The sequence below is a fragment of the Lithobates pipiens genome, unplaced genomic scaffold (genome assembly GCF_037356315.1).
Source record: "Lithobates pipiens isolate NorthernLeopardFrog02 unplaced genomic scaffold, aLitPip1_a1.2 Scaffold_16, whole genome shotgun sequence".
Taxonomy (NCBI): domain Eukaryota; kingdom Metazoa; phylum Chordata; class Amphibia; order Anura; family Ranidae; genus Lithobates; species Lithobates pipiens.
This window is the reverse complement of record NW_027507748.1, coordinates 645,390,849-645,398,494: the sequence shown is the minus strand read 5'-3', so window position 1 is coordinate 645,398,494 and position 7,646 is coordinate 645,390,849.

Genomic DNA, 7,646 nt, shown 5'->3' with positions numbered 1-7,646 from the left:
CTCATGTGTTGTTTGTAATTTAGGATTATGATGGGCATGACCAACACCCTAGAAGTCATGGGAGATTGAAGGGAATCTTCACCCTCCCCCCATTTATTTATTAATTTGTATTCCCTGCTTTCCTGGTGATGGGTTCTGCACAGTCTAGATACTCACCCACCCACTGGATCCAGCGTTGTCTTGCTGAGATCATCTTCTCTGCAGCCACTGCTTGGGCCCCGTGCCACCATTGCCTCCTGTGAGATCATCAGGAGGCTACTGACTCCTCTGGGCTCAGGATCACTGCTAGGCCTGCACCTCCTCCTCCTTTAATGATTGGAATAAATGCTCTCAGTGTCCCTTGGGATATGCACATCACATATCCCAGGAAGCAACAGGGGACTGCACACCATTCGCCTAGTGGGGGAGGGATGGAGAGGAGGATTTCATGATGAGGGTGAAGATCCACTTTAAAGTGTATTTCTAGACATAATTTTCTTCATTTTCAAAAAAGGCAATGGTAAACACTCCTGACAGATATTATTATTTTTTAAATAGCTTTTTGTGTCCTACTGGAGGGATTTTCTTATTTTTAGTGTACTGGAGATACAACAGCAGGTAAGAGTAAACGTTTGCAGTGTTGGGAATTCCCCTATTAGTTGGTTGTCAATGGAACAGATGCCCCAGCTGAAAGATTTCCCCTCAGCCACTAAACCAATGACAACTATAAGATTATGGATTTCCCACAGCTCTCTGTATCAGTGATGACAGTCACCAGGACAAACTGAGAGGGTGAATCTCCCTAATGGTAAAACAGACAGCAATAAAAACATGGTACAAATTCTAACTGTGGTGCTTCTACTACCATTTTTTGGTGGATAACAAAACAGTTCTGACAATAAGGGGTCATGTTAGTAAATGCATTGTGTTGCTCCACATTACTAGCGCAATCAACATGTATCCATTGAGAGTTTTTACCACATACACTCAAAAATCCTTCATTAATAGCTATAGACCCTGGGTAAAGGATGTCTAAGGTAAACTTCTTGGTCTGCATAAATAAAATGTAGGTGATCTAATACTTTTTAGACACTTTACACACTGTGCTAAAAAAAAATCCCAATTATAACTCTCTTGAAGGACTGGGAGTCTGTTTGACCAACATGGCTGTATCTGTTACAAAACTTTCTGTGACTGTAAACACAAACAAGGAACTCAATTACTACGGGTACAGGTATCCATATTGTATGTGCTGCCTGTTATGGTGCAAATGGCTCCAAAGAAGGTGATCTATCAGGGCTTCTATCCACAGAGTAGACCTATGGGAGACCCAGACATTCAATGGAAAAAAGAGGCTACTGTAACTCATTTCCTTACTATAGTTGACCATCAAAAAATGTCTGTAGAGGGGCCAGGTCCTGATCAAGACATGTAAAAGATCGGAGAGACATGGCAGTTGATAGATTGTTGGCACTCCTTTTGTCTCAATTAGTCATGTGTATAATAATGGCAGGGATGTGAATGATAAAGAAGTACTCATAGGAAGACATTACAAGCGCAACACAGATTCTCAGCCAAGTCTCAGCAGACATAAACACTGGACAAGTGAATAAGTAAAATGATATATAAAAGAGGAATTCATATTTTTCCACTGTATACTTCACCACTCAGCATTGTCTGGTCAAGGTAAAAGGTGTGTCAGCTACTTTGACCTGTGCTCCCCCAACACCCTGGCTTATGGCTCCAACTGGGAGAAAAAATTGTAGTTCAGGGCAACATGACTCTGCTCCTACCAATGCAGAACTTTAAGCAGCCAATGGCCACACTTGAGCACTGTCACATGGGAGTCTGTGGAACATGCATCATTTGTAGTTTTACTTTATCTGCTGGGCACTCTGGATCAAAGCAACAGTTTAATCGCTGGTAATAAACTAGGTCTCTTTGTCAACCTACCTTTGTTAATTAACATTATCAAAATCCTTGGTGAACATGAACAGCTGTTAGGAAACCTAATCCCAAATTCTTGACATGAGGCTGGCAGTGGAAGAAAATGAGTGGTGAGTAAGTGGTGACCTTTTCCATGTGAAGTATGTTGAACTATTTCCTTTCAAAACACGAGAAGGATGCACGTACTTAGGTTTTGTATTCAATGTATTCAGAATGCATAGAATTATAAAAGCTAATTATATTTAGAACACATAAGGGGGCATTTATCCAGTTTCTAAGCTTTCCTTTTTTTTCCACAAAGTCTATTTTTCCTAAATTATTTAATTATAACTATAAAATTTCTATTAAAAGATAAACTAAGGCCTTCATCACACTGATCACGAGTCACCAAAACACTGCTGCCACTTTACCTAATGGAAGTTGCTTTCTTGCTTGTCAAAACTCATCGGAACCTCACTTGCAAAAAGGGACAATGTGACATCTACCTGGTTCAACCATTGAAGCTGAAATACCCTAGGAGAAAGTATAAGGGCCTACATTACATGAGTTTTATACAATTTCCCAAATAAAACCCCTGCCCCCAAAAAGGTGAAATTCAAAATCGTTATTGCACCAACTTTACACCTGCAGAAGCCAATGAATAAACATCATCATGGCTAAGACTTTTACAAAATATAATTCTGCCAGTAATTATATATGTAAAGTATGATAGATTCCCTCTACAGATACAAGACTCTCAGAATATATGGAAAAATTTCCAGGAGTGTAGCAAGCCACTTTCTGATTGAGTTTTGAAATATGGGTGAAGACCACAAGTGCATCTTGAAGTTTTTATCTGTTGCTGTAGTCATGCCAGCTTTACATGGAAGAGAACTTCAGTGCCAAGAAAATAAATAGGTAGGGTATTGCATTCTAGAGAACAAGGTTTGTGGGTGTAAAAATCAGTGGAAAAGAAGTATTCCTGCGCCACGTCAGGGAAATAGAGGGAGATAGGGTACTGCTGCACACACTGAAAGGGAAATATCTGAACCCCGGGGACTAATGAGTAAGAAAGGTAGTGGTGCGCTGTACACAAGGAGGATATATCTATCTATATCCAAGGATCGCAACACCTTGCACTTTGGATTTTATACGAATTTTCACTATTTTATGTATTTATGTTGTGGACTATTAGTAGAAATGAGTGTTGCTGTTTAAACTAGTTACATAGACATACCCAGACCTGTATTGTTTACTGGATATCCCCCCATTGCGAATTTTATATACTGCTTTTATCAATAGATATATCCTCCTTGTGTACAGCGCACCACTACCTTTCTTACTCATTAAGGGTTGTGGGTGTGTCCTTGCTAAAACGACCAAAAGACCTGATCCAGCGTAGCCATATTTTGGTGAGGGGCTGGTCAGGGAAGCTAACCCAATGCATGAGATGCATTCTTTGAAATGGCAGATGTCAAGGACAGTGCTGAATAGCTTGTAGCATGGTGAGGAACTTGAGCTACAAAAAATAATTGATATTAAGGATCAGTCACCTAATATTGAGTAGGATCCCCTTTTGTCTCCAAAAAAGCCCTGACCTGTTGAGACATTAGACCTCTCAAGGTGGGATCTGGCACTGAGCTGTCAGTAGCAGATCCTTTAATTCCTGTAAGTTGTGAGGTGGGGCATCTATGGATCGGACTTGTTTTTCCAGCACATCCCACAGATGCTCAATTGGATTGAGATCTGGAGAATTTTAGAGGCCAATTCAACACCAGGGGCAACTTAAAGGGGTTGTAAAGGTTTGTTTTTTATTTTCTAAATAGGTTCCTTTAAGCTAGTGCATTGTTGGTTCACTTTCCTTTTCCTTCGATTTCCCATCTAAAATTTTTTTTCTTTGTTTTCTTTGTCTGAATTTCTCACTTCCTGTTCCTCCTCAGAAAGCTGTTCTGGCTGACTAAACACCGCTCAGATGATGGTGTGAAGTTTACTGAGGGGTAACAGGAAGTGAGAAATTCAGAAAAAGAAAAAAAAAACATTTAGAAGGGAAATCAAAGGAAAAGGTAAGTGAACCAACAATGCACTAGCTTAAAGGAACCTATTTAGAAAATAAAAAACAAACCTTTACAACCCCTTTAAGGGACAACATGTTTACTTGCTGCCTAATATATCCCACTGCCTTTCAGATGTCATTGTGACAACATAATTAATGTTATTCACTTAATCTGTCATAAAGTAATGACTGTATATACCCTATGTTTTCCCTTTGCTCTAGTGCTGTTGGTAAATGTTACCTCCCAACCATGTATGGAGATTTGGTTCTAGAAATGCTCTACCAACCAACTTTTTTTCTTAGTAGAGTACTGTAGAGTAGACTATAGTCATATTTAACATTTGTGGGCAATTATTACCCCTCAAAGAGATCATAGAACTTATGCTGGCCATACACTATACCAAAAATCAGCCAAGCCCATTTTCAAAAAAGGAACATTCAGCCATGAGCGCAAACGATAGTGCCTTCATGTAAAAAAAAAAAAAAAAAAAAAAAAAAAAAAACATTCATAGGACATAAATTAATACATTTTGTGTTAGTTTTTTTTACATATAGCTACTGCAGACAGTTCAGACGGGAAATATATTGACCTTTCAATTTATCCTTCGTTCGTCAGAAAATTTCCAAAATTTCGGCTCAACACATCCCAACGATTATCGATTTTGTGCCCATTAACTGGCTGAAAAACGAACAAACTGTCTAAATGACCGAATGTCGGACGATTTTTTTGTATAGTGTATGGCCAGCATTAGCCTGGGAAGCCTTTATTTTCTTTTAGTTCTAGAAGACCAGAGCAATTTATTCATATATGGTTATTCATCTACTTCCTAGACGAACAACTTTCCCTTTGATGTCACGATTATATAAATCCCATATCTTACAACTCTAAAACTTGGGAAAGCGGATTACTTTGATTCAGAGAAGATATGTATTGCACTGCAGTAAAAAATGGGAGTGCAGCTACATTGAATGATTTAAAGCAAAACTCCATCCTTACCATTAATCTTCCACAGTTGTACATGCTCCTTTCCTATAGTGAAAATACCCAGTCTGATTTCACTGCACACAGTTTGCATTAGAAGCTGAAGCAGGGGCGCCCTGTCAATTTAGGGCGTCTGGCCCCTTGCAGGACGCCGGGCGCATGAATTACAATGGTGGGGGTGTTTTTTTGAAGCACTGATTAGGGCCAAAGGCTCTAATTGGCTTTGAAATAGGCTAGACTCAGGGTGCAGAGTATGCACTCACAGCCCAGCCAGGTGTGTTAGAATAGCGAATGAATATTCGCTATTCTAACACTGATCCTCCTCTCAGCCAATCAGGAAGTGGGTCTGAGACCCATCACCCAATTGGCTGAAAGGATAGGTGATCCTGTTGGACAATTGGGAGGAGGGGAGGAGACACACAGCCACCATTATGGAGGAAAGGGACACAGGAACCGCTGCTCGATGCCCGCTGCCTGATGTCCACTGCCCCATGCCTGATGTCTGATGCCTGCTGCCTAGATGGGGGTAATTGCTGGACCGACCGGCAGATGGGGGGGGGGGTGGTTGTTTGCCGCCAGTTGCCACTGAGCTGAAGCAAGTCAGATAGAGCTGTAATTTCCTGGCTGGTGCATGTCCCCCATCATCTAGCCCTTTCCTCTTCAGCCTTACTGCCCTTGGCCCACCCTGAAGAAGTCACATGATTAGACCAACACGCGTAGGGAAAATCTGGCTGATGTGATTGACAACTGAGGCCGGAAGTGACAAAGAAGCCATGGCCCCGCTGTTAGTTTGAAGTGCTAAACTATTCTGTATTAATTTAAGTGCAATTTTTTTTTCCTAAAAGCGTTTTTAAGGTATTTCACACTTTGTGGGGTTCCTCTGTCCTGTGAGCTCAGTTGCAGAGTGGAGGAAGATATAAGGTGGAACTTTTAAAGGGAGCACACACCTCTTTTGTTCTTGATGATCTACACTATCTTCTTGGAGCAAATGAGGAGGAATATCATCAGTGACAACATGAAAGTGTGTGCCAGGTTGATCCCCAGTGGAGAAGACATTTATGACCTGACTCATTACAGGTCCACATCTGGAGGTGAGCACGCAGGCACAAAAGTGGTATGGATCACTGAGCACAATTTGAAGGATTAAAGCATTTAAAGACATTACACATGTGGTGAACAATGAATATGACTGGGAGTCTTATGTAATAAGGAAAACATAAGAGACTTTTGTGTAATTGTATTTATTGTTTATTTATTTACTTTGATTGTATTAAGGTGATCAATGTAAAATATGACACGTATAGCAGGTGGCGCAGCAGTTATTATTTTTATTATAGCGTCAAATGCACAAATCCCTATGGTGTCACTAGAAAAATAGAAATGCAACCTTGTAAAAATGTCAAAGTTATATGAAAATAATGCAATAATAAACACTACCATAATAGCTAAAAAGAATGGTCACTAAAAAAATGCTATGCTTCCGTTTTGATTTGCCATTGGGTTGTATGCAGACCATTGCATTCACATTTAGCAGACTTTTCAACATGTTTCAGAAACATCTTCCAAATTTGGATATTTTCCTACTGGACCAGAAAATTAAGCCCAAGTCAGCAGTAGAGCACAGTAGTAGTTTGAGAAAAGAGAATCTGTTTCCAGACCATTCATTTTAACAATTTTCTTCCCATAAGATTATATCCACATTTAATGTATTTTATGCATGTTATGTAATTTATGCCATACGACTGCTGCAGGGTGCTGCCATCTTGGATATGATGTCAGCAGCCCCAAGAGACTCACGGCTGTCACTCAAGTGACACTGCTTATTATTCCCTTTTGCTCCTCCCCCAGCTCCTACCTTTAAAGTTATGTAGGGAGGTGAGGGGTGAAGTGGAAGAGCTCAGTACAGAGAGTCATTAGAGACCCTCAGAAAAGGAGGGGACTATGGGGTGCAATAAGGCACTAGGAAACTTTACTAGGGAATTAACTCTTCCTGAAGAAGTCAGATTTTCTAGCAAGTTTAGAAGCATGTTACAGCTGAATAAAAATATTTTTGTAAAGACAAAAATGCTGAAAGTATGGATTTAAAATACTTATTTTTTTTCTATGCTTTTATTCACAGTTTTTTAAGCCTTTCACTTTAAAAGAGAAGTTTGGGATTTCTTTTTATTTTAGACTCATACTTACCTAGGCGGATGCAGTATTGGTCCAATGCTGCATCTATCTCCCCAGGATCTAAGTTTGATAACTGAGTGTTCAAATGCTCGGTTCTCAGAGCTCCCTGAGCAGAGAGCTGGTGACTGTCAGTCACCAGTGTCTGCTTTGCCCCTCCAGCGCTCACTGGAGCACTGGGCTGTGGAAGGGGTGAAAGTGGCAGCTCGTTGAGGCATATGGGTGGATCCATATAGTCGCAAACATTACTGAGCCTGGACTGGCTTCAGTCCGCTGTCTGCTGAAAAGGGGTCACAGTAGTAATGAACTTCAATCCTGGGGTCCACAGGAGAAGTACAGCCAAACAAGCTTTGGCTGTACTTCTCCTTTAAGTGCAGAACTGTCATTGACTGGAGTGACAGTCCATCCAAAATGTAAATTCATGTCACATTTTCTTATGTCTCTCAGTAAATCTAGTAGTGTGAGGTCTCACCCACCATGTAAGATTTTATGTTGTACACAAAGCAACTGGAAGGTTAGGCACACCTGCGTTGTTGC